Here is a 27,265-nt window from a genome sequence, read left to right on the forward strand (position 1 = left end):
CTTAAAAAAAAAAAAAAAAAGTAAAACTATAGGGACTCCTGGGTGGCTCAGTGTGTTAAGCCACTGCCTTTGCCTCAGGTCATGATCCCAGGGTCCTGAAATTGAGTCCCACATCTGGCTCCTTGCTCAGCAGGGAGCCTACTTCTCTCCCTGCCTCTGCCTGCTTGTGTTCTTTCTCTCTCTCTCTCTCTGACAAATAAATAAATAAATAAATAAAATCTTAAAAAAAAAAGTAAAACTATAACGTTCCTGTATTTAGTACCAAGTTATTAGGGCAGATAATATTTCAATTTATTGTAATATTTACTATATCTAAGTAAAAGTTTCTATTTGTGATAACCTTAGCCAGACCAATATTGGGAGCTGGTATTTCCTAGAGAGAGGCATTTCTTTTTTTTTTTTTTTTAAAGGTTTTATTTATTTTATTTGACAGACAGAGTAGGCAGAGAGAGAGGAAGGGAAGCAGGTTCCCTGCTGAGCAGAGAGCCTGATGTGGGGCTCCATCCCAGGATCCTGGGATCATGACCCGAGCCGAAGGCAGAGGCTTTAACCCATTGAGCCACTCAGGCGCCCCGAGAGAGGCATTTCTATAAATCATATGAGGAATGTATGTAGAATGGAGAATTGACATTATGGTGATGTTAGCTCTGTCATTAGCAGCATTATCTCTAAATATACAGAATTAAAAAAAAAAGTTGAAGATACATCTTTCATTTCATATAGCATCTCACACAAAAATCTGAAGCAAACTTCACACAAAATAGAAAACAATAAAGTGGGTAATGGATTTCATTTTGCTGTGCAGGGCTGTGCTATCCATGCATGTAAAATCAAGGTTGAATTTTCCTGGTTTGAAACACCCCATCACCGATTTTCATACATTACACTAAGCCACCATAAGTCAAAACCTGCATTTGCAAGTCCAATGATTCTATGATTCTGCCAGCAGTGAACAATGCTGATTAAGGAACCATGTGTCATTTAGCGATTATTTCATGACACAATGATCATTTCAAAGTTGTTAATGCAACAAAAGAAGGATTTTCATACGAAGAATACCCTTAAATACTGTTTTATTCTCCAGACGAATGTCCATTTAGTGCCCCCCCCCCACCGTACCTCCCAAATCCCATGGAATATGTCAATATGTAAATAAACCATTAGCCAAAGGGAAAGGGAAATAAAAAATCGCCATACTCGGCATTAATAACATTTCAAATGGGCTCCTAGTAATAAGCATACCAAACTGATAGATATGTTTTCTACTTCCTCCAGGGAGTTTCCAGCTGACCTATTTGCTACATTGTTGAGTATGTTTCCTACATAGGAGTCTTAAAAAAATGTTAAGGGAGATTTGGGAAGCTTTGTGATTTCTAAATGTATTAGAAGAGAAGTGAAATAACTCAAATTGAAGAGGGTCAGTCAAAATAAAAGATTGGTTTTATGAGATTGGGAAAAAAAAAAAAACTAGTAAAACCTTTGATATGGTAATTTAACTTCCTATCAACAACATACCATGCAAATGGCATATATATATATATATATATATATATTCATTCATTCTTTCTCAGGAATCCAAAGCATGAAGAAAAACTGGAAGATAGATAAAATAGAGGAGAAACAGAAAAATATTTATCTCCAGAGCTATCCAGCTGCGAAGGCCACTTGCAATCAAGGCCCTTCTTGAAATGACACCCAGCAGGTAAGAGATGTGAGCTAGAGGAACAAGAGGGGTAGATTCCTCAGGCCAGACAATGCAGAAGTGATTGCTTTCCCAGAATGTTTCCGAGCCCTATTGCACTACAAACATGCAGCACAGCCCAGGGCGGTGCCACATTCTGTTGACAAAGTCATTCGACATTAAACTCCTCCAGTACACAGCAGATTTTCAAGAGACAACACACTGCCATCCAGAACCTCCACACTCTTATACAAAAAACAAACAAACAAACAAAAAAAAACCCCAAAGCAAAACAAAACAAAGAAAAAAACAAAAAGGAAAAAAAATATGTGATGAGTGCTTTTGCCTTTCAATGATCCCATTTGAAATAGGAGATGTGTTTTGTGGAAGTGAAATTTAAGACTCTTTAGAATAATGTGAGAATTTAAATAGCTCTGGAGGTGAAGTTGCTAGTTTTTGTAATATATGGAGTATGTGACATGTATGGCTCATTGAAAATTGTCATAGGGGCCCCTGAGCCTGGGTGGCTAAGTGGGTTAAAGCCCCTGCCTTTGGCTCAGGTCATCGTCCCAGGGTCCAGGGATCGAGCCCCGCCTCAGGCTCCGTGCTCAGTGGGGAGGCTGCTTCCTCCTCTCTCTCTCTGCCTGCCTCTCTGCCTACTTGTAATCTGTCAAACAAATAAAAAAAAAGAAAAAGAAGGAAAGATAATCGTCATAAATGGGAAAATGGGAAAGACAAAAATGACTTGGACACACTTTGTTGTAAAGCAGGTCTCGGGCAGGTCACAGATCAATGGCAAACAGTGAAAGAAATTTGTTGGACAACACAGAAAATGATTCAAGACTACAGATATGCTCAATAGGATTTTTTTCAGTTACCTCTCAATTCTCAAAAAGCACTCCTGCTTAGCTCAACCCTCTCTCCCACTTGAAATCCAGAGGTTTATAGTTTTGCTTGACTGAGATCTTGAGGTTATGCTGAATAATGAAAGCCAGAGGATATCATGTATATCTTTCTAATTAATGTGTTGAAATTGCTTGTCAAGTAAAATATTGATTGATTTGTTTATAAAGCTACCCTTTTTGAATCCTACTATGGGCTAGGTACCATATTAAACTCATAAGTCAGACAGTGATTAATTTTTGTAAAACCTTTGGCCACACTGAATTTTTTTATTAACATATAATGTATTATTTGTTTCAAGGGTACAGGTCTGTGCATCATCAGTCTTACACAATTCACAGTCATCACCATAACACGTACCCTCCCCAATGTCCATCACACAGCCATCCTAACCCTCCCACCTCCCTCCACTCCAGCAACCCCCAGTTTGTTTCCTGAGATTAAGAATCTCTTATGGTTTGTCTCCCTCTCTACTTTCATCTTGTTTCATTTTTCCCTCCCCTCCCCCATGACCCTCTGTCTTGTTTTTCAAATACTCATATCAGTGATATCATATGACAATTGTCTTTCTCTGATTGACTTATTGCACTTAGCATAATACCCTCTAGTTCCATCCATGTAGTTGCAAATGGCAAGATTTCGTTTTTGATGGCTACATAATATTCCATTGTGTATATATACCACATCTTTATCCACTTATCTGTTGATGGACATCTAGGCTCTTTCCATAGTTTGGGTATTGTGGACATTGCTGCTATAAACATTGGGGTGCATGTGCCTCTTCGGATCACTACATTTGTATTTTTAGGGTAAATACCCAGTAGTGCAATTGCTGGGTCATAGGGTAGCTCTATTTTCAACTTTTTGAGGAATCTCCATACTGTTCTCCAAAGTGGCTGCACCAGCTTGCATGCCCACCAACAGTGTAGGAGTGTTCCCCTTTCTTCATAACCTTGCCAACACCTGTCATTTCCTGACTCGTTAATTTTAGCCGTTCTGACTGGTATGAGGTGGTATCTCACTGTGGTTTTGATTTGTATTTCCCTGATGCCAAGTGATATTGAACACTTCCTCATGTATCTGTTGGCCATTTGGATGTTGTCTTTGTGGAAATGTCTGTTCACATATTTTGCCCATTTCTTGATTGGATTCTTTGTTCTTTGGGTGTTGAATTTGGTAAGTTCTTTATAGATTTTGGATACTAGCCCTTTATCTGATATGTCATTTGCAAATATCTTCTCCCATTCTGTAGGTTGTCTTTTGGTTTTGTTGACTGTTTCCTTTGCTGTGCAAAAGCTTTTGATCTTGATGAAGTTCTAATAGTTCAATTTTGCCCTTGCTTCCCTTGCCTTTGGCTATGTTTCTAAGAAGTTGCTATGACTGAGCCACATTAAATATTTAATCACCAATATGTAATAATCTAATTATAAAAGTCTGAAATTTTAAAATATTGAGTAGAGTGTCATGAAAAAATTAATATTATCTCGAACTTTTAAGGAAAAGAGAATAGAAAAGCAGGAAGTAAAACAGTGATTTTTTACAACACATAAATTATGAATTATCAAAGAGTATCTTGGTGGAAGAATCAAGGTGTGTTAGTAATACTATACTTCCTATTTATTTAGTAAGCATATGATAACTACCCATTCTTATTACATGCTAGATACTGTGCCAAGTGCTTTCCTAGTGTACTTCACTCAATCCAAAGAACAGCTGTATGGAAACAGACTTAATATCCCTGGTTTCCAAATGAGCAAAGTGAGGTTGCAGACATTTCATAACTGGTTCATGTTCACATGGCCAAGGCCAATATGTGGTGACATGAATATTTAAATCCAGATGTCCTGACTTCCAAACTTACTCTTCTATCTACTCAGCTATACTTCTCTTCAATATCCTAAGTCATCTTCAGACTCAAGAAGTATGTACCTCTTAGGCTGTTGTTCCCAGAGGGCCTATTAAGTAGTGAGAATATTAAAGTAATATTAATTTAAACCCTTAATTTATGTCTAATCCTAGCTTTAACTCCTTGGAAATACCAGTGATCTCAATAAAGCCCTTCTCTTTCACTCTGAGAGGAGAGGACAGGATTTTCTGGTTGGAGGGGCTCAGGAAGTATTGTGTATCCACATATACATTCAGACTCTCAGGGGTCTGGAGACCCCACAATTTCAGTGTGTCGATACCACATTGAATTTTCTCTGAGGACACATGATCCTAATGGATCTTCAAGGGGCTGTGCTTCACAGCCACTCAGAGATCATCCAGAATGCATGGTCTCCTTGGTTACTCATTTATTTTTATTGACATCAATTTTGTAGGTTCACACAAAATTTCTTTTTTTTTTTTGCTCTGATAATATAGACAGTTTAACTTGTGATGTCTATGGCAATATTGTGCTAGCATACTTTATAAACATTATTTAGAGTTATATAGAAAATAATTCATTTAAATAATCTAAATAAATTTTATCTTAAGTTTTGTTAATTTTATAGGGTATGATGTTATCTCACTGTTTAAATGTACATGTGTTTACTTGTGATATTGAACATATAGATCTTGGTTATTTTAGTGATATTGAATCTTTTTCTGTTAGTTTTTAATGAAGTTAGACATTTTGAATATATTGCATATGTTTGGTTTTTCAAGCACATTTCTTTCCAGAAATCACTGTAATGAGGTATTCCTTAACAGAAAGATGTATGTTTTCTCTGTTTCACAGAAATCAATGAAAACTACAGGGGGTCTGAATGCAAGGATTGGGGGAAATGATTTAGTAAAAGGTGTATTTGTGGAGAATCTGTTCTGGAATGTTTATTTTCCTACAGTCCTTTTCTTAGGAACAGCCTTTTGTTTGCAGTATAAGATCTTTTAAAATTGCTTTCAGTTATTATTTTTAATTTTGCCAAAGCAAGTATCCCAATGTATGTGTTTGCAAACGTAAAATGAATTGACACTTAAGGTCTTTTTTCTTTTGGAATATTTACACTTGTACAATGTATATAACTTTTTTTTTCCTTTATTCTTGCTTTAGTTCCTTACATTAGATTTTAATTATAAAAATGAGTATAATTTTAAGAATTTTATACCTATTTTCTGCTATATAACTTAAATGAGACTCTTTGATCCTATTAAAGAATTTGATATTATACCTCACTTATAAATTCAGTAATCTGATTTTCTCCTTTTTTAACCAGGCTAATTGCTTTGTGTTATGGCCAAAATAGGCTGTATTAATTTCCTTCCTATTAGTTTTTCCTCTTATCTTTAAAAGTCATAGAAATTGCCTTTTCCCCTACACTTTTTACCTGTCACATCACTTCTTTCATCAGCCAATTCCACATAAACCAAAATATACACACAGCATCCAATTTATAAGTATTTATTTTTATGGTAGAAAATAATAGAAGCTGTTTTGAAGTTTTACCAGTATACCATTAATTAATTTCTTAATAAAAATCAAACACTTATGGACTATCCATTGAATGAAAGAACTTTATATAGATGTAAAGAATCAACAAAAAGCAGTTATCTAGCCTCATGATGTTCAGATGCACAAATAGAATTTTAAAGCGTATCAATACTAAGATTGAGGAAAAGACAATTTTATGCAGCTTTCTTCCCTTAATATTAAGAAGCTTTTTTTCCCCCCACGATGGATTTGAGAGACTGGTGAAATGTTGAAATTGTGGAAGAAAGGAAAATGAGATACCAGAGAGCATGATAATGAAGATAATCAGTTATCTTGAAGACAATCTTTTTAATATTCTTAAGATTTTATTTTTTCTTAAGTAATCTCTATACTCAACGTGGGGCTCAATTTTACAATCCCGAGATCAAGAGTCACATGCTCCACCAACAGAGCCAGCCAGGCACCACTTGAAGACAATCTCAAACTCTGACATACAGCAGGTATTTACCCTAGCATGCCCAGGCCAGGAATATTTTATCTCCCTCCATCCCCGCCCCAGAAATGGGTCTAGCTCTACCTGCTTAAAGGATAAGAATTTTGTCTAGGCATAGAATGTGGAGCATTTTAAGTCCTAGAGAACCCATAGTGGAATCAGAGGGAGGATTTGTTAATTATTCTGTGACACTGGAAAATTACTCTGTGGTGCAAAATTTAAAGGAAGATGATGGGGATAGAAGCTGTGAGAAGGAACACTGACTGGACCAATTAGCAAAGTAAAGCAGTGAGAGAAATTGGTAAATCTTTGCCGAAGCAAGCACATAAAAATGTTAGTTTATAGGGGGACTAATGAATAACCTGGCTGGGCGGAGACTGTCCCTGCAAAGGCAAGAAGAAATGCCGCCACAGTAAGTGAGGGGTGAAAGCCCGAGTGAGCACAGGAAGATGAGAAGTAGCCTTCCAAATTATCCCATCATAAATGTTCCTGTCGATGAGACTAATGTGGATGGAATGGACAATTTATGGGTATTCAAAAGTAACTATGGCTATAGGCAGGATCTCAGGAGAAAAAAAAAATATTGAGAAGCAATAGTCTAAAAAAGAGTAAACAGATTTAATTGACATGCATAGCTGTGATGAGCCTTCAGAAAGGGGATTTTGGGGTGCCTGGGTGGCTTAGTTGGTGAAGCCACTGCTTTTGGCTCAGGTCATGGTCCTGGAGTTGCAGGATCGAGTCCTGCATCGGGCTCCAGGCTCCGGGGAGTCTGCTTCTTTTTCTGACCTTCTCCCCTCTCATGTTCTCTCTCACTCTCTCTCAAATAAATAAATCTTTTTTTTTTTTTTTTAAAGGGGATACAGTCCTAATTATGAAATCATTGAGATCTTTAAAATCCTTCCATTGTTGTACAACTTTTTTTTTTTTTTAAAGATTTTATTTATTTGACAGAGAGAGATCACAAGTAGGCAGAGAGGCAGGCAGAGAGAGAGAGAGGAGGAAGCAGGCTCCCCGCTGAGCAGAGAGCCCGATGCGGGACTCGATCCCAGGACCCCGAGATCATGACCTGAGCCGAAGGCAGCGGCTTAACCCACTGAGCAACCCAGGTGCCCCTGTTGTACAACTTTTAAATTTACCTTTTAAGGGAAAATCAATATTTACATGTAAATATAAAACACAGTAATCTTAGCTTTGTCTTCAAAATCCATATTGCTAATCCAGAGACTATACCAAACATATTTTAGGGGATATATACATATATCGCTTATTCTATAACCTCAGTGTTCATTGTATCAAAGAGGACATGATTAAGGATAGCTGGATGCTTCAGCAGGGGCCACCTTGAATGAAAGGACAGTAAGTAAAGGGGCAGAATGTTCAAATCATCATCATCATCACCACCACCAAATATACTAAAACACCACTTCCAAAATTATTTTGATATTCTGGGAAAAAAGAATTGTAATATTATAAGTATAAGGGGCCCTTTTAAAAGGAAAATTTGGAACACTTCCTGGGCATTCAAGATGGAGGACAGAATGGTAGAGGAGAAAGACTGAACTAAACTGGATTTTTCACTATGCCTTCATCACTCTAATTTAACTCCTGAGACTTTTTCCCCCCATTTAAAAAAAATGTCAACTTGGGATTATTGTAAGAATTAAGGAAGTATTTTAATATTTTTGCCAATATGAGGTACACATTAAATGTTAGTCTTCCTTCCTCTGTTTGCAGCAAAGACATAAATATTTCTTGCAGAAGCACATCTGTGATTCCTTTTTATATGTGTATCATAGAGGAAAGCTGTGTCGATTTTTCTTATGTTAAAATGCATAGTGGTCACTGTAAAATTTGCTAAAAATTGTTCTTTGTCTAAAAGATATATAAAGATGAGTCTATGTATTTTGTAGTATAGTATAAAAATATGAAGTTGGCATTACAGATTTCATGTAAGACATGCAAGAAAATTCATTTTCATGAACTTGTTCTAAGTATCCCAGCAACAGGGGCACCTGGGTGGCTCAGTCCATTAAGCATCTGCCTTTGGCTCAGGTCATAATCCCAGTGCCTGGGATGGAGCCCCACATCGTGCCCTGCATCCAGCAACCCCCTGAGGTTCAGTAGGGAGTCTGCTTCTCCCTTTCCCTCTGCTGCTCCCCCTGTTCTGCTCTCTTGCTCATGTTCTCTCTTAAATAAATAAAACCTTAAAAAAAAAGTTCCCCCATACCTTTTTGTGACAAACCACAAAGTCTCTTTCAAATGCTAATTTTTAAATAACCCCTGCTTTTATGAAAGGGATTGAGATTTAGCAAAGATTACTCAATAAATTTAAAAGGACACTGGGGTGTCTGGGTTGATCAGTTGGTTAGGCATCTGCCTTTGGCTCAGGTCGTGATCTCAGAGTCCTGGGATTGAGCCCCATGTCAGGGCTCTCTGCTCATGGCAGAGCCTGCTTCTCCCTCTGCCTCTGCTTACCACTCCCCCTGCTTGTGCTCTCTCTCTGTCTGACAAACAAACAAATGAATGAATAAATAAATACACTAAATAGCAGGTGGAAGACATGGTTTGCAACAGTTTGCATATGGGTAGCAGATTTCACTGTTCTATTGCTTAGTGCTCTCTTTGGGAGAAGCACAACCCTTGTGGTCATTTTGGAAACTTATTGGAGGCATTTTTTCCTTTTTTCTCTTCTCTTCTCTTATTTTATATTTTAAGATTTTATTAATTTATTTGACAAAGCACAAGTAAAGGGACTGGGAGAGGGAGAAGCAGGCATTTCTTTCATTGTTAAATTATTAGGAGGTGCTGCTGCTTTAGTAGGTAGAAACCAAGAATGTTATGCATGCTATAAAGCATAGAGAAGTCCTGCATAATAAAAAAATTTCAATCTGAAGACACATTTCGAATGTCTCTCATTGTCTAAAACCTAACTCAATTATATGTATACACAAAATATTTTCCATGGTTTTATATATACCAAAAGTTTCTGGAATTCATTTATAAATTAAAGGGAACATTATCCATTGTTCTGATCAAATTTTGCCAGAGGTTGCTTTCTGTTTTGGAAGATTAGGTTACAATGACAATGTTGCTTGTGATATTTGAGTCACCAATGTAAAAATACTTGTGTTAATTTGCATTTAAAATTATTACATTTATGGAAATTATATAACTGTATTTTTAAAAATCCCTATTTTAGGGGTGCCAGGGTGGCTTAGTCATTAAGCGTCTGCCTTTGTCTTGGGTCATTATCCCAGGTTCTTGGGGTCAAGACCCACGTCAGGCTACTTGCTCCGTGCGGAGCCTGCTTCTCCCTCTTCCATTCCCCCTGCTTGTGTTCCCTCTCTCACTGTATAGCTCTCTGTCAAATAAACAACATCTTTTTTTATTTAAAGATTTTATTTGTTTATTTGACAGCCAGAGATCACAAGTAGGCAGAGAGGAAGGCAGAGAGAGGAGGAAGCAGGCTCCCTGCTGAGCAGAGATTCCTGATGCGGGGCTCAATCCCAGGACCCCGAGATCATGACCCGAGCCTAAGGCAGAGGCTCTAACCCACTGAGCCACCTAGCCTCCCCAAATAAACAAAATCTTAAAAAAAATAAATAAAAATTTTAAAATATCCTTATTTTAAAATGTCAATATAAAGGAAATATATCAATGGTATTCGGTTGATTATTTAACATTGGGTTTTATAGTCTGTCTGATAACTGAACAATTTCTCATCTTTCTAATATAACAACACATTTTACTTATTTATTTTTAAAAATATTTCATTTGCGAGAGAGCATGAAGGGGGTTGGGGGAAGAGGGAGAGGGCAATAGAGAAGCAGGCTCTCCACTGAACAAGGAGCCTGATGAGGGCTTGATCCTAGGACCCTGGAATCATGACCTGCACAGAGGGCACTTAATCAACTGACCCACCCAGGCAGACCAATAACTTTAATATTAAAAACACATTTTTAAAGGAAACCTTTAAATCACTGAAATGTAGTGCAAATTTCATGAACACACTGACTCAATTAGCAAGGACCTGTCATCTTACTGAAATTTATAGGAAAAGTTTGAAAATGGTCTTATTATGACCAGACTGTTTTAAATATACCCTAATCAGAGAAAGAAAGTTCTCCTTATTTCTTACAGAATAGTACAATGCATTATAAAATATGTAAAATAAAAAAATATTAAAGAAAATCTTTATAGCTGATTGAGAAGCTATATTTACTTATAGGAAGAAGCTCAAATGGGAAAAATTTTTGTGTTTCACTGAGCAATGATATTTTATCAAGAAGGCTTGATGAGATTGTGAAAGGTGTATAAAATCAGCTGTGGAATGCATGGCAGTTGGGCAAATTTTCATACAATGCATAGAAGTATTATATGTGAAAATGAATCATTACTGCTTATATATATGTAGGGGTTGTAAAGAGTAAAAAATCATGATGAGAATGGAACTTTCAAAATTATTGAGAATGAATATGTAGAGATTGTCAACTAAAAAGCCCTTAAAAATAGTTCAGGTGAAAACATCAGCTTTCCAAATATCACTGCTTCAATAGCAGCTGTGATGGGTGTATAATGGGAGTTTCAAGTTGACATTAATGGCTGTAGGTGCTTTCATAATTCATTATGTTTTTTGTTGATATCAGGGATGCTGAAGAAATACTTCAAAGTTAGTAAATGTATTCAGTGTTAATAATAAAATTAGGAGTCAGCTGCAATGATACTAGAGTTTATACTAGGAAGTAAGGTGAGTTTTCAGTGTACACTGTTAATTTTTTTCTTATTTAAAATAATTTTTGATTTATTAAACAAAAAATCGGGCATTACAATTCACATATCTCAAAATGATGACTTTTCTTGCAGATGTATTTATATGTTTGTAAAGTTAAATGGGATATTTTATGGGATCCTAGAATTTAAGATCAATTTCAGAGTGTACAGAATTATCATAAGATTTGTCAACAAACATGTATTATTTAAAACTATTTTCTGCACCAAACATTTTACAGCTTTTATCTTGCAGAAGCTAGATAGATGCAAGTAAGTTGCTTTCATTCGAATGGCTACTAAAGAGAGGGTGATTAGATTTTTTAAGAATTTTGGTTTAATTTATAAAACTAGATTGAGTAGTTAATCCATGTGAAGCAGATGAAGAACATGTTAGCCAAAATTTTTAGAATTTTTTAACTGAACTGAAATCTAATGTTGGGGCCAAAGGACTCTAATCAATCTACTTAGGAAAACTTATGGATGTTGCTAAGACTCATATACACTTCTTTGGAAGCAAATTACTCTAGATTTCCAATAACATTTTGACAGCTGACAGGTCTGTAGTGTAATTTTGGATAAATTCTGGCAAAAGTGTTACCACCAATGTGTCTATAGAACAGAGGAAACATGAGATTCCTTTTAACATACTTTGTACTTCAATAAGTATAGATAAAATTCAAGGTTCTCACTGAATTTCATTAATAAAGATTGTTTTAAAATTATATATATGTAATTTAATTTTTATAATGCAGAAATAAATTTAGGTAGTAGAAATTAATTATTGAAATATTGTGTCTTGGTTATAGAGATTACATGTTGAAACAAATTAGGAAGTTTCCTAACTGTTCATTTTATCCTGCTACTACCCTCAAGGGTTTACCATTCAGTTTGTATAGCAGCACTGTGCCATAGAAATATAATGCAAGCCACAAATGTGAGCAATATAGATTTAAAAGGTTTTAGTGACCATATTTTAAGAAGTTAAAAAAAAAAAACCAAAAAACGGGGATTCTAATTTTAATTACATATTTAACATATAATATCTCCCAATTATTATTTCAACCCATAATCAATGTAAACATTATGGAGGTACTTAATGCTGATTTAGCTTTTCGCATAAATCTAATTTAAATAAATTTAATTTAAATAAATAACATTAAAATTCAGTTCTTCAGTAGCACCGACCCATATTTCAAGGGCTCCATAGCCATTCAGGGCTATTGGTTACCATATTGGACATCACTGGTCTGTAGTTTTAGTTATTATTATTATTTATTTTCTTACCAACAAAGAGCAACTATTAGTCAGCCTAACAAAGTCCTTATTTTAGTGTCCACACACATCCATGTTCTTCTATTTCCCTGCATTAATTGTGCTGTAAGGAGGTACAAAAATGTAAGTACTTCATTAATAGCCAACATCGTAGCCAATTACTTTACTGAACATCAGGTTTTCTTTCCTTTACAGTTAAAGCATTACTTTGATTCTCCTGAATCAATATAACGTACGATTTTGCATCAATAACATGTGACTTTGGAATTATTCTAGTGAGTGGTTTTAGGTTATATTTTCTATGAATGTCTTTTGGCAATAAAAGAATTTAGAAAATAGTTGTTATATAGTTTAGAGCCACTGATCTACATCAGGCAATAATGGTGGTTTTCTTCTGTATGTGGCAGGAAGAGCAAGACATGTTTTATTGGGTTTTTAATGAGAGAATTGCACTGATTGATTTCTAGACTTGTTGAACTACTACATCAGTGCAAATCTGAACACAACAAAAACCTTAACAGCTCTTACACTGATGTTCTTTATTCACTTCTCTCTCTCTCCTCTTGTCATCATTTCTGACCATCTCATGTTTTTTTCTGAGCACATCAGCTATGTCTTCTAATTAAGTGGTCTAAAACATGAAGTGAGAAAAACTTCAAATACTAAGAAAAAGCACAAGAAAATGGATTAATGATAGCACTGAAAATGAAAAGAGAAGAAAAACTATATTCAAGAGCTTACCACATCTGAGTTAGTCTGTTAAGGGCTTAACATTTATTAGTTGACATATGGCAAAGCACTCTTGAGTAAAGTACATTGTTTCTCTCCTTTTACAACTGGGGAAGTTGATACTTGTCTTAGGTCAGATCAGTAGTAAGTAGCTAAGTGGAGAATTGCACTCAGACCTTTAGTTCCTAAATTCTTTCATCCTAAGCACTGATACACCACTTCACAAAGAAATAGAAATGGGCTTTTAACCTATGGATGGATGCTCCACACTAACACTTCTGTGTAGGGTCGAAGGGAAGATTATTACAATCCCATGTTGTGTAGTTTCTACTCTAGCCCTTTATTGTTAATCTAATAAACAATTGCTGGCTGCACTCAAATGAACTTATCTAACAAGCGCCCCATGACCAAAAGATCATGTGCTGTTTCACTGTCTATCTGGGTTGTACAATATTAGGTTCGTGTTAGTCATACAGCTGTTGCTAAATAGAGACTCCCTAGAACTGTCCAAGTCAATATTAGCTCCAATTATTCTACTGCCCTGTGGAGTACTAGAGCATGACAGGGCTGCAGTTACATCTCAAAGGGAAAGGGCCTCACTGTTTTCAGATCACACACACCAGTTACACTGGTCCTACAAAACTTGCCATTCTTGTGTCCCTTTGCTCTTACTTTGCTTTTATTATATGGAGCCATTTGCCTGTTAGGCTTTATGACTTGCTTGTAAATTTCTGAGTTAAATTTTTTTTTCTCTTTAGATCACCTGGGTCAGTTTCATTGACAGAAGTAAAAGTGTTAGTGGCATTAATTTCCTTAAAATATTTTCTTTACAGCAGAGAACATTCATGTTCTTGAAGGAACTAATTTTTCTAGGCTGTTTTGTTGTTTTTTATTTTAAAAAGATAGTCATTGCAGAGTATTATGCTAAGTGAAATAAGTCAATCAGAGAAAGAATTATCATATAATCTCACTGATATGAAGAATTTGAGATGTGGAAGGGGGTGTCGTGGGGGAAGGGTGGGAAAATTGAACCAGGACGGAACCAGAGAGGGAGACAAAATAAACTGAGGGTTGCTGGAGGGGTAGGGAGGGGAGGATAGGGTGGCTGGGTGATGGACATTGGGGAGGGTATGTGCTATGGTGAGCGCTGTGAATTGTGTAAGACTGATGATTTATAGACCTGTACCCAGGTCCATAATACATTATATGTTAAAAAATGTATTATAGACCTTATAAATAATAATACATTATATGTTAAAAAAAAGATAGCCATTGTATTATTATGTTGAAGGATTTTTCTAAGAACTTCTTTGATAGAAATTTTAGGATATATTTTACCCATTATCACCTTGACACATGTGGAGTACTGATGTTTAGGAAGTGGCTGAAATAGCTAGTTTTCAAGTGGTGAGGGGAATATAATATTAACAGTTTTAAAATCTTTAAATGTTTTCAATTTTATCTATTAAACATATTAAGAGCATATTTGATTCAAGTAGTAAACAAACTTTGTTTACTAACATTTTTTAGCAAAAAATTTAACCTCAGTCTTCCTATCTCTGAAAAAGGAATGATTATTAAAATAAGAATGTCTCAGCATTGTAATAACAGATCAAAAAAAATAGGAAATTTAGCTTATATGTGAAATTTGTATATATTTTATTTCATAAATATTTTTGATGATTGGCATAAGTAATATGAGTTCTAGATAAAAACTGTTTTTGGTAATATTCATCCCAGTAAACAACAAATCCCCCTATAAATTTACTGCTATTAGTTCAGATATTTTTCTATTTGTGAAGACACTTATAGTTGGTCTTCAAACTAACAAAAAGGAGATACTCTGCACAAGCAAGAAAAATTTGTGCAAGGTTAGAAAATATATTGTCAGTTGTGCTAAAATCTTACTCTCATTTTTACTTATGAAAAGTTATTTTCTAATTATTTCTCTCACAGTGATTTTAACATCAGCTCCTTACCCAAATACATTATGTTAATTTTATAAAGTAGATGAGTCATAACAATGTATTATGGTGAGAAATGAAATTATTTAATTGAAATACTGATGTGCTTCAGTCAGCTATTATTACAGTAATGCTAAATAACAAACTACTCCATGGTTTAAAGATAGAAAAAATAATTTTCACATGCATGAGTCATGGATTGACAACATTGTGTCTGGGTAGGGCTATATACCAGAAGCTAGGCTTCAGGATCCCAACTCCAGACAGACTGGGTTCAGGTCTGTTCCTCATCATGTTCAATCTTCTGGCTCCAGCAATTACCCAGTGCATGTGGCTATCACTGTGTATCCTGTTCTGTGACCTGCTTGAAAGAAAATGGGTTGCTAAAGGCATTTTCTTCATGGTTCATCACCAGTGTTAGGAAGGTAGCCAAACTCCACAACCACGTTTCAAGTCTCTAGTTATATATCTTCTACTAACATCCCATTGACCAAAGAAATTCCAGCTCAAGTCCAATGTCAAGATGAAGGCAAGTAAACTTTACCCATAAGGAAGCTATATCAAGGCCATGGTGGCATAATTGTATTAGAGAAAAATGAAGAATTGAAAACACTCTGTCATTAAGATAAATATCATCTAAGGTAAGTTAAGACATTTATTGAATGAGATGTAAACATTAGGGTATAAGCAAAAGATATGTTTTCCCCTCACTCTAGGTCTTCTGATTTCCACATGTAGAAACCTTTCTCCTGGCTCTGGTTGAAGTATCAGATATATCCCACACTTCTTTTGGTTAACATGAGCAAACTTAACTCTTTATATAATTGAAATCTTCTCCTTCCTTAGTAGAGAAACCTCACCTTGAACTTAGAAGTCTGCAATATAAGGAGTTGGTTTGACATCTCTCTTTCTTGCCCAGTTTCTCTTACTTGCTAACTACCTTTGTTTGTTTGTTTGTTTGTTGGAGTTAAGGGCTCTTTCAGGATTGAAGGAAGCTGTGGAGAGGGAAGAGGCCAGAAAACATTTAAAAATAACCAATATGGTAGTAATATGGCATCAGATTCTTTAGTGAGGCAAATGCAGATTTTCCTGCTCATTTTATTGTGAAGATTTTAGTGGATTTTTTGGGGGAGGGGGCAGTAAGTTATTTCCTTATGACTTTCTGTATTTCTTTGGTTCCAGCTGGCAACAGCCCCCTCTTTGATAGATATTTTAGGTTGGTTGGTTCAGTACCATTCCCCTGCTTTCTAGTATGTGGAGGGAGAAAAAAAAAAAAAGCTAAAATGACTTTAGCTCAGCTCTCTTGCTTCTCATGCTCTGAACATGATTCAGGTTCCAGCAATCAGAAGTGTCATTGAAAAAAATGAATAGAATGACATGTCTAATGACATTCATTTTAATAACGTGGCTTCTGACAGAGGCTATTGAACAGAATTTTCTGATAGAAGGTGACTATGTGTTCCTCAGATTCTTTGTGTTATGCTATGTTATTGAAGTCAGGGCAACATTCAGAGACAAGAGGAAATTATACGTTAAGGCCTTCCAAGAACACCTGGCAAACTGAGCCCATGAGAAAGAAGGTGGGGTGAACAGTATGTTCAGGGAGAGAGTGCCACCTATTGGTGTTTGCTGCACCAGACTGTATTAGTGTACTTGGCCTTCAGATGTTATTTGGTATGAAAGATTAATAAACTGGGAAAAATACTTATAAACCAATGCAATGTTTATACTATACTTTTCTTATTACCTAATTTAAACTCACATATAAGCTAATTTGTGTAATGGAAACGCACTTCATAGCAGAGGGTATATTATGGCCGCTTTCCAGTTTGACAGGCAGCCACCTGATCTTGGCTAGAGTAGCATTTGGAGGTCTAATTCTTTGAGGTGGCTTTTAGCTCACTCCTACCAGCTCAGACTCAGTTCTCATCAGCCCTTCCAAAAATGTTCTAAGCCACTTAATACCCTGCAATAAATCCCTTTTTGTTTAAATAGCTTAGAATGGATCTTCTTTCTTGTACTAAAGCAGACTCATAGAGTAAACATTACCTGGAGATGTTGGAGGTCAGAAAGTCTCAAGAAAATAGAGGGCTGAGATGGCTAAACCAATCTGATAGGGCTTTGCAATAGTAAATATCCTTCTAGATTCTGGAATTTAAGATCAGAGAGTGATGCAATGGTTGTTTATGGTACACAGCTATGAATGACTTACTTATATTACTGGTTGGAATCATCTTGAATTAAGAGTTTAAGTAATATGAAGACTGTGTGTTGGATAGGCTGGATACTTTTAGCTCCTTTAGAAGACTTAGGAAAAAAAATGACAAGCTTAAAGCTTTAAAAATTTCTTCTCATTGAATTATCAAGATGAGAAATTTTCTATCCCCGGTGATAGAATCTTACCCTTGAAAGCTTATGTTAACATGAAGCACCAGAAACAAGAGTCTAATCCTCTGGGTTGCTGAATTCCAAAGGAAGTTGAATTCATAGCCTCCTTAAATGTCTTATTTAAGTTTAGGGTGTCTATGGACAAAGAGCAGGACTGTACGAAGTGAACTGAGAAGGTTCAGTGGATTCACAGCCTTTCTTGCCAACAGAGGCAACTGCTCCCTGTCTGATGAAGTTGCTTCTGCCTTATTGGGAATTGTCACTTGAGGCAGCTGACACACAAAGGGATATCACACAGTTCGTTAATATATCTGTCATATTACTCAAGATAATATTTTTGAGAATCATCTATATTGCTGCATGAAGTAGTAATTTGCCACCTTTATTATCTATTAAATGTATACGCTACAATTTACTTATCCGTTCTCCTGTTGACATTTATTTGGTCGCTTTCAGTTAGCAGAAATGTGAATAAGGCTGCTGTTAACATCCTTTTGAGGTCTTCTGACTCATGCGTTCTTTTCTCTTGTATAAGTATCCGGGAGTGAAGCTGCTTGGTCATATAATAGATGTTTAGCTGCTGAAGTTTTACAAAGTTGTATGGATTATAGTGGTTTAAAAGTCTGGTTGCTCCAAATCCTTGCCAACAGTTGGTGTTGTCAATCTTTTAAATTTTATTCATTTTACTAGAACTGAAGTAACATCTCTTTGTGTTTTAATTGATTTCCCTGATTTCTAATGATGTTGCACGTACTTCATGTGCTTACTGGATATTTTTATATATTCTTTTTTGAAAAATCCATTAAAGATTTTGCCCCATGTATTTTGATTGGATTTGTCTCTTTATTAGAGAAATGCAAGAATTCTTTATATACTCTGAATATAAAAATTCCTAATATACTCTTTTTACTTTAATGATTCATGATTTTTGTGGCCTGTAAGAAAATTGTTACAGTTTACAAAAGTGAAGGTCCCAAAAGTTTCTCCACTGTTTATTTACAGAAGCTTTATATTTAAGGATTCTTTATATTATAGGTCTTTTTATGATGGTTTAATAGTAAAACTTCTACCTTTGACTTCCTTTGGTTCATTTCTCCTTGCATGTCTTCCTCCATTCTTTTAGTATCAAGATTTTTTAAAAAAGATTTATTTATGTTAAAGAGAGGGGGAGAGAGAGAGAGAGAGAGAGAGAGACCGAGCACGCACGAATGCATGTGGGGGAGGGGCAGAGAGCAAGCATCCCAGACAGACTCCCTGAAGAGTGTGGAGCTCAAAGTAGGACTCCATCCCAGGACCCATGAGATTACGACCTGAGCCTAAACCAAGAGTCAGAGCCTACCCTATAGAAGTCAGAGGCCTTCTCTATATACCTAGCATGAATTTATTTTATTTTCTGATTGCTCATTCTCTATCCCAATATCCAAAACCACACATTTGGTATTATTTTGCGTTTAGGTATGTGTTCTTTTGAATATTTTTTGTTTACTGTATATAGATAGTAGTCAGTTCAGTAAGTTAATTACTCATCCTTACATACCATTTATGTATTAAAATCCTCTTAGATTTATTTCTGTCCCTCATGACTATTTCCTCCATGTAGAATTTCAAGTATGTTCTTTTATTTTAAAAACTTGAGACTGTGTTAGAAAACATTTTTATTTTCTGTGTTTCTTTAAATGAGAATTTGCTAGTATAAAATTATGGCATTAATTTATTTGAGTTATTTGTCTCCAGTAATTTGAAAATAATATAACACTGTTTTCTTGCTGACAGTGTCAATTATTTGCTATGTCAATCTGATGGTTGTTTTAAGGCACATCCACTCTCTCTGGGAACCTGGAGAACTGTCATGTTACTTTAGATATTTCTGAATTTCATTATAATTTATTTAGATTTGTGAATGTGTATGAGAATCTTTTTGAAGTTTAAATCTTTCTTTAGTTCTTAGAAATTACCAGTTTTTATTATTTCAAATATTTTCTCTTTTATGTTTTTTCTTCTTATACTTCTACCATTTATATCCTTAACCCTTTTTAAAATATTATTTATCTTTAACTATTTCTGATAGTCACTAGAATTTCTTGACCCTATCTTTAACTTAGTAACTTGCTTTTTCTGCTACCAAATTCATATTTGATATTTACATTTCAGCTATTATGTGTTTTATATATAATACTTTATCCCTTTTTACAAAGATCTGACCTTGTTTCATGTTGTTATAACTTTTCTGATCTCTTTGAGGATATTTTGTTTACTTATTTTAACTTCGTATTTTTACTCGTTCATTGATTTTCTTCACCTTTCGTTTTTGCTCAGTTTGTTGTCTTTCTTCTGTAGATGTTTTATTCTTCAGAGGTCTCAGTTTTTCTGGTTAGATTATATTCCTTTGAGCAAAGGAGCAAAGATGAGTTAAAGTTTGATCTCTGGTTGGTGTATTTCTGCATAAGTTTGGAACTGAAGATGGTGAATGAGGAAAGGATATTAGGTGGGGAGAGTCTGGAAGAGAATGGTATACTTCCATTTTTGGTAATTCATGTGACACTGTCTTTAATGGAATTTCCTCATTGATCTTCTCTGAAACTTCTTTCCTGTAAGGCTTTTACCACAGCATTTTAGTATCTCAGATTATAGAGTCTGGAGGAGAATGTGGAAGGTCGATCAAAGGCAACTGGGTCTGCCTGCATCATTTTATCCATTTTCCATCCCAACAAAACTTGATTGCAATCTTGATATTAGGCCACTGCATCAAGTCAGAGTTCTCCAGAAAAACAGAATGAATAGGATATATCCCTATAACTCTCCATCTGCCTCTGTCTAGTCAGTGCTCTCTTTACCACTGGGAGCATAGTCATTAGTACCTTTCAGTTTAATCAGAATGAGAACCAGTTTCAGAATTCACAGAACAAATTAGGAAAAATTCATTTATAAAATTCTGTTCTTCTAGAAACACTGCTCTTGGGAGCAAATTCTGTATCAGTCAGGGTACTCCAGAATTACAGAATCACTAGGTGTCACACACAGATGTGCAGAGACACAGACACAGACGTAGACATACAAACACAGAGGGAGAAAGAGAATTGGCTATATAATTGTGGGGTTGTGAGGGGTGGAGGCTGGCCAGTCCAATGTGTAGAGGCATTTGGGCAGGCTGGAAACTAAGGCAGGAACTGATAGAACAGTACTGAGGAAGAATCTCTTCTTCTCAAAGAAACCTCAATTTTTAAGACTTGCAACTGATTGGGTGAAGCTTTTCTGCATTATTGAGGGTAATCTCTTCTACTAATGTTGACTGATTGTAGATGTTAACCAAATCTACAAAATGTCTTCACAGCAACACCTAGATAGTGTTTGACTAAATGATTGGGTACTGTTAGCCTAGCCACATTGACACATAAAATTAACCATCACAGCAACCAGCCCATTTTTTAAAAAAGCAGTGACCTACTTAGCAAATGTAGAGAAAATCAACTAAAAGATCCACCCAAGTATTTTTTATCTGGGATAAATAGCCAACTTTTCTGTGCTGCCCATTTTTATACACATTGAAAAACATTTTATTCTTTTATCTATCAATGTCTTCTTATTTATATTGGATATTTAGAGCTCATATGAAGGACCCAAAAGCCTACATTAGTTTTCTGTAATCTCTAAAAAGAAAAGACTCAAAAGGAATTTAGATGCTCAAAAGGGGTGTTGTGATTCCTCCCAACTTATCTGGGCCTACTTTTTGTAATGGTGCTGCTTTTAAGGAGACTTTACTTTTGGTAGATATAGAGAGATGGTGAACTATCAGGAGGTCTCTTATTACCAGACTTTGTTATAAATTGTTTTCATTTGCAGTGATTGTTCTCTGGTACAAATGTTAAGTAGGCATAGAGTAACTTTTTATTTTGGAGGTAGGTTTCCATAGTTAAAATTCAGGACCACTGATAGGCTGTTTGGTGCTCTGAATCCTAGGTCTTTTAAAATAACACCAAAACATCACTGAATGGCCTGATGTTGCAGTAAAATAAATACACACGAATTATTGTGAACTGTATTTTTTCATGAGGTTCATCTCCAAATCTATTTAGTGGTTCTGTTATGTGTTCCGAAGCCTTCTAAAATTATTTTAGGACAAATGGATAAAATTGGAGCTCCTTGGCATGCTTAAGAAAGAGGCTTAGACCTTAGGAAACTCTAAAGTAATGGTTCTCAAACATTGATGTTTATGTATGACTGTTACCTGTACTCTAGGCAATTTTGAAGGAGATAGTCTCTATTAAAATACACTTTGTATATGACACTCTACTATTACCAGGCTTTCTTTGTGATTTTTCAGATGGAAGCACTGTCTGGAATCAGAAGCCATCTTCATGGCAAATTCAGTCCCCTAAATCAGTCCCTTACAACCCTAGCATGGTTGTAAGAATTCTAGAGACCTTGAAACTCTTACATAGTTCAGTAAATGATATGAATCACTGCCTCTCAAGTCCTCCTTCCACAATCTTTTATGTATAAGAAACCCTTTTCACTTATCACTCTATCCTTAACTCAGCACCCCATGACAAAAAATTTTTCAGTCCATAATGTCAGTAGTGTCAGTATTGAGAAACTCTGATTTAAAGTGATATTTATGGATGAAAATAACTCTATTGATTTTCAAACTAACGGTGCAGTCTAAACTATAATACATTACAAAAATCATCCTTTAATCAATATATGATATTTTTAACAAACTATCATAATTAAATTTGATCTTTTAAAACTGAAATCCTATGTTTTTCCACAGGAAAAATTTTGAGTGTTATAAGTAGTAAATTTGAAACAAAGAATCTATCAGTTATCTGTATAGATGGGGACCAGTAATAGTAGAAATATTAAGCTCACTAATAGAAAATATGGCTTATATTATGGAATCTATTCCATAATATTCCTGAATATTAATAAATAAAAATGTGGGCAAAATAACATGTAATTTCTTTCTTTCTAATTGTTTTAAGCATTAGCTAATATTTTTCTTTTTCTCTCTCTCTTTTTTAAAGATTTTATTTATTCATTTGCTAGAGGAAGCATGAGCAGGGGGAGGGGAGGGTAAGAGGGAGAAGCCGACTTCCTGCAGAGGAGGGAGCATGACAAAGCTGGCTTGATCCCAGGACGCTGGAATCATGACCTGAGCCTAAGGCAGTCCCTTAACTGGCTGAGCCACACAGGTGACCCTAGCTAATGTTTTTCTACAAAGTAAAGTAGTGTCACTAAATTTTGAGTCCAAGAGATAGTGTAATTCTTTATTAAGGATTAGGGTTTTTTTTTCCTTTTTAAAGAAACAAAGAAAACTTGTGTTGTATCTTCCTTACCTTTTAGTCTGTTATAAAAACAAAATTTGGTGGGAAGCATAATTTGGTAACGAAATAAGTCAAGCAGAGAAAGACAACTATCATATGATCTCCCTGATATGAGGAAGTGGTGATGCAACATGGGGGCTTAAGTGGGTAGGAGAAGAATAAATGAAACAAGATGGGATTGGGAGGGAGACAAACCATAAGTGACTCTTAATCTCACAAAACAAACTGAGGGTTGCTGGGGGGAGGGGGTTTGGAAGAAGGGGGTGGGATTATGGACATTGGGGAGGGTATGTGCTTTGGTGAGTGCTGTGAAGTGTGTAAACCTGGTGATTCACAGACCTGTACCCCTGGGGATAAAAATATATGTTTATAAAAAATAAAAAATTAAAAAAAATTATTCAGATATGATCACCATTAATATTTTGGTATTTATCTTTATTGTTTTCCTTATTATAAAACATATAATATTTACATTCCTAGCTCTCTACATATTGAGCTATCTGTAGTATCTAGAAATATGTTGATATATATTATAGTTAAACTCTTTCTACATAGCATAATATATAACAGGATTTTTTTTTTAACTCATTATATTTTGGGCATTTTCCTATAAATGTACATCTACTTCAATGACATGATTTTAATCAGTATATCTTATGGTGATATAATTCAATGAATTCCTTTTTATTAGATATTAGATATTTTATCAGATTTTCATTTACACTTGTTTCATAGTGATATAATTCTGTATTGGGGCACTGGGTAGCTCAGTTGGTTAAATTTCTGACTTCAGTTCAGTCATGATCCCAGCGTCATTTGATGGAGACCGATGTGGAGCCCTGTTTCCTGCTCCCTGCTCAGCAGGGAGTCTGCTTCTGATCTTCTCTCTCTCTCTCTCCCTGATCCTCCCCTTACCCCGACTTGTGCCTGCTTGCTCTCTCTCTCTCTGTGTCTCTCAAATAAATAAATAAATAAAATCTTAAAAAAAAAACAACTCTGTAGTGTTCAGGTTTGCCTCTTAAATAATGTGTGCAACTTGAGTATTAAGATCAATCTGAGAGCTTTTCTTTTTAAAAAGGACATATTTACATTCATTGGTGTAACTGTTCTTGGTCTTCTATCATTTTGTTTCAAGTATTTGACTTTTTAATTTTCTTGCATTTCCTAAGTATTAACTTCCTTTTCTATTTTATCCTCTCTTGATTTGTAAGATATGTTATTAGTGGCCACATTATGCTATTTTTAAACATCATTATTGAACTTTTTTCTAATTTTCTCTCTTAAAAATCAAATCATATATTACTTTTTCCTTCCTAGCTTATTTCTAGAAAGTGACATCACATAAGTCTCATACATTAGACAAACTTATACAAGGACATTTTGAAAAAGTTGAATTAATAGATGGATTTTCCCAGAATACTTATATTAGGATATAGAAATAAACACTTACCCCTGAAAAATGCCATATTGAAGATCTCTCCTTTATGTAATAATATGATCCCTTTAAAGAGTCAAAGAATTTTAGTGAGCTAAATTATGTATGTTTATAAAATTCTTTTATATATAGCCTAGTGTCCTAAAATATGTCACTGGGGAATGAGAAATACAAAATATGAAGTATTTTTTTGTTTTGTTTTTGTTTACTGGTTTTCAGAAATCACTTTATTTTTAGGTTTTTAATTAGGTATGGATGTTTATATGATGTGTAAGATTCTGAAGAAAATTATAGGTTTTACTGTAAGTTATATTAATCTTTTTTAGGAAAACTATTCTTTTTTTATGTCTACATACAATTTTTATTTTCCATTTTCCACTCTCACATTCCTATAAATTTGAGAATGATGAATGAAAATCAGTGTAAAAATTATTGTTCTTTCATTTCTATCATTTAAGCAAACATATCCCTTTTGGTGGGTAGAAACCTTTGCTTTGATCTTTCTTTTCAAATGAGGGACTGCTTTTTGACTCAAGTGATCATTTGAGACATGTTACTTTCATCTGTTTTAATATCTGCAATTAAATTTGATAATGGTGATAATAGTAAAATATTATTACAACTATTTTTTCTTTTTTTTTAATTTATTTTCAGTGTTCCAGAATTGATTATTTATTTTTATTTTTTAAAGATTTTAATTTATTTGACAGACAAAGATCACAGAGAAGCAGGCAGAGAGAGAGGAGGAAGCAGGCTCCCCACTGAGCAGAGAGCTCGAAGCGGGGCTCGATCCCAGGACCCTGGGATCATTACCTGAGCCGAAGGCAGAGGCTTTAACCCACTGAGCCACCCAGGCGCCCCCAATTCATTGTTTATGCACCACACCCAGTGTTCCATGCAATATGTGAGCTACATAATACCCACCACCAGGCTCACCCAACCCCCCACCACCCTTCCCTCCAAAACCCTCAGTTTGTTTCTCAGAGTCCACAGTCTCTCATGGTTCATGTCCCCCTCACCAGTTTTCCCCAACTCACTACTCCTCTCCATTTCCCCATGTCTTCCATGTTATTCCTTATGCTCCACAAATAAGCAAAACCATATGATAATTGACTCTCTCTGCTTGACTTATTTCACTTAGCGTAATCTCTTCTAGTCCTGTCCATGTTGATACAAAAGTTGGGTATTCATCCTTTCTGATGTAGGCATAATACTCTATAGTATATATGGACCGTATCTTTATCCATTCATCCGTTGAAGAGCATCTTGGTTCTTTCCACAGTTTGGTGACCGTGGCCATTGTTGCTATGAACATTGGGGTACAGATGGCTCTTCTTTTCACTACATCTGTATTTTTTTAAGAAATAAGGGTTTGAATTCTAAACTTTATTTGAACAATAACTCAATTGAATAGTCAGACTTTTAAGAATAAGAAGTTAAGGGACTAAGGAGTAGGCAAAATAGATAAAGGGGATTAAGAAGTACAAACTTATTATTATAAAATAAATCATGGAGACAAAAAGTACAGTATAGGAGCACTGGGTGGCTCTATCAGTTAAACATCTGCCTTGGCTTAGGTCATGATCTCGGGGTCCTGGGATAGAGCCCCACATTGGGCTCCCTGCGCAGCAGTCTGTTTCTCTCTTCCTCTGTCTCTCCCACTACTTGCACTCTCTCTTACTCACTCTCTCTCTCAAACAAATAAATAAAATCTTTTTAAAAAGTACAGTATAGGGAATATAGTCAATAATATTGTAATAACATGGTATGGTGGCAGATGGTAACTACACTTGTGATGAACACTGAGTAGTGGATGGAATTGTTGAATCACTATGTTGCACACATGAAACTGATATAACATTGTATGTAAAACTTAATCCATGGATTAAAAATAAATAAAAAAGTAATAACTGGAAGAAAAAATAAGAAGTTAAGTATTTACAAAATTATGGAAAATATCCTCCATCTATTTCCATAATAAAGGGAAGTTAAATACTCTTGGTATTATGAACAACTAATTAAAATAAGTTACTTAAAAAAGAAACCATAGTATGCATTCATCATAAATTTAATTTATATGTTATATTCTTTTTTTGTTATTGTTGTTAAAACTATGGTTTTTCACCATATTTATTTCCAAACTGATCATAAACCAACTATCTCTAATGAATAAACAGCTGCATACATCATATTACTATGAATATAAAGAAACTAGAACAAATTTTCCATAAACATTAAAATTCTGGATGATTTTAAACATTTGCATAGGAAAATAAACAATAACACTACAGCTTGGTGGGTTTTTTTCTTAAAGTAGGTTTTTAAGCTCCCGAAGCATACTCCCCTCCTTAGAAATAAAAACTTGTCTGAATGCCAAGAAAGCACTTGTTTGTTAACCATACTAAAGACTATTTTTATCTGCTCTCTGTGTTTTAAGGATTGTGGGGTTTGCTCTTATCGGAGCATCTTAGTAAGACTTGCCTAGAGCCAGACTTCACCTCCTTATCTGCTGGTATCATGAGAACCCCAACTCCTTCAGAGCTGGAAGATGATGGGTGTCCAGAAAAATAACTTTAGATAGGTGTTGGGAGCAGACATCCAGTACTGAAGCCCGTATTGGGGCTCCTGCAAGGTATGTGGACTCAGGGTCACAACCCTTGTCAAGAAGTGAGGGGTTGGGGTGCTGGGGTGCCTGGGTAGCTCAGTCCTTTAAGTGGCTGCCTTCAGCTCAGGTCATGATCCCAGGGTCCTGGGATCAACCCCCTCATCGAACTCCCTGCTGGGTGGGAAGCCTGCTTCTCCCTCTCCCTCTGCCTGCTGCTCTCCCTACTTGTGCTCTCACTTTCTGTCAAATAAATAAATAAAATCTTGAAAAAAAAAAAGAAAGAAAGAAA

General features: G+C 35.4%; 1 long non-coding RNA gene across 2 annotated transcripts in view; it reads right to left on the reverse strand.

The window, feature by feature from the left end:
• Positions 1-17,334, reverse strand: part of LOC116591342 — a 62,028-nt gene extending 44,694 nt beyond the window's left edge. Inside the window, exons 1-3 of one of the 2 annotated variants that reach the window (XR_004285966.1) lie at positions 17,274-17,334; positions 16,085-16,219; positions 12,943-13,162 (exon numbers count right to left, since the gene is read on the reverse strand). This is a non-coding gene — a long non-coding RNA (uncharacterized LOC116591342). Of the gene's footprint in view, positions 1-12,942; positions 13,163-16,084; positions 16,220-17,273 lie in introns of those variants that run through there. The other variant, XR_004285967.1, reaches the window with a different exon arrangement.
• Positions 17,335-27,265: the final 9,931 nt, after the last annotated feature.

The sequence above is a fragment of the Mustela erminea genome, chromosome 5 (genome assembly GCF_009829155.1).
Source record: "Mustela erminea isolate mMusErm1 chromosome 5, mMusErm1.Pri, whole genome shotgun sequence".
Lineage (NCBI taxonomy): Eukaryota > Metazoa > Chordata > Mammalia > Carnivora > Mustelidae > Mustela > Mustela erminea.